Source organism: Frankliniella occidentalis, unplaced genomic scaffold (genome assembly GCF_000697945.3).
Source record: "Frankliniella occidentalis isolate FOCC.00 unplaced genomic scaffold, Focc_3.1 Scaffold158, whole genome shotgun sequence".
NCBI lineage: Eukaryota > Metazoa > Arthropoda > Insecta > Thysanoptera > Thripidae > Frankliniella > Frankliniella occidentalis.
In genome coordinates, this window is record NW_026267284.1 from 624,301 (window position 1) to 625,870 (window position 1,570).

The following is a 1,570-nucleotide window of genomic DNA, read 5'->3' on the forward strand; positions in this document are numbered from 1 at the left end:
CGCGTGACGACAGTCCTGAACTTCCGCGGCGTCGAATTAAAAGAGGCGGAGCCGTTTCCTCGTACGTTTCCTTTCAAACGAGTCGCAAGGTTCGTTTTTGCACCATCCCGACGATGTGACGGGGTACCACCCAGAGCACGCGGGGCCGCCAGGGGGGCGCTTCGTGGGCGGGGCCGCGCGCGAAAGGTTTGAGCCTGCAGCTAGCCGGTGTCGTAATAATAATATGGTAGCTGGAATCATGTCGCAGCAGGTCGTTTAAAACCTCCCGCCCCCCGCACTGGTTGCGCGACAGTGCACGGCGCCGTGCGTCGCATCCTCGAGCTCTGTTCCCGGTGAGCGCCTCGCCTCCCGCCCCGCGCCGCCCCGCGCCGCCCCGCCCCCGCGGCATGCACTGCACATTTCGGGCCCCGTGGCCGCGGGTGCCCGGCTGCCCGGCCCACCCGTGCCCGTGAGAACGTGGAGGCGAATGAACCTCCCGCCGCCGGCCCCGCCGCCGCCGCCGACCGCCGTGCTCGAGATTTCGTTTTGTTTCATTTTTTCTTTTCATTATCTTTTCCGTGAAAGAGCGCGAGCGTGCGCTCCGCGGAGATGCAAGAATGCGAAATGGTCCCATCAATCATGCTTTTCCAACGCGGCGTTAGCGGCCGCGCCGCGCAGGACTATCGCAGCGGCAGGACCGACAGTCAACCTGCTGGAAGGGAAAATATTTCTGCAGCTGATATACTCTCGATACGGCAGGAGCAAGACAAGTATATCATTATCACAAAGGATGATGGGCCTGGGGCGATGCCCCGTGCGTTGTGCCTGATAAGGATCGTCCAGCAAGTACGTCCGTGTGTCTCTCTCATGTAATTCATACGGTAACTGACCTGAGCCGGGCGCCTGCGACACAAGGGGTAGGCCACCCCGCAGTACACGCGTGCACGGCAGGCGATGCGTTGCCTACCTGACAGGCGCTATGAGAGCTTGCAGTGCAGCGGCTGAACTTACTGGCAGGTTCATTTAACGGCGAATGGCAGATGTGCTTTTTGGATTACGACTGAGTTACAGGGCGGCGGGTGGCATTTCGCCTACTTTCAGGGGCAAGGAGATGCTGCCCCAGCTGCCCCTTCTGCCTCTTCCTTCTCCCTTCAAAAGCCACCATTGCGGCGCGAATGCGAGCAGCGCACGGGGATGTTAGAAGGAGGGGGGAGCCATGGGAAAATGAGAAAATGAGCCATGAAGCTCCATGAGCACACCGTGGGTACATAAGCGCACTGCAGCGCCAGACGTATACTACACACGCCCTCGAAAAAAAAGAGAGAAGACGGCACGAAGATAAATGGTCGGAGAATAACAAGTAATTGAATAATTTCACCGGCGGCGTGCCGTCTCTTTGAACTCCGCCCTTTCTCTACCATGTGTATCGCGCGGGGCAACGATGGGGGGACGTCGCGGTCGAGGGACGAGAGCGGCGGCTCTTCCGGCCGAGGCGGGGCGGGGCGCATGTCCAAATATACCGCCCTTCTGGTGGCCCTGTCCCTGTCCCTCTGTCTCCCTCCTTCTCCCTCTCTCCTCCCCTCTCTGTCCC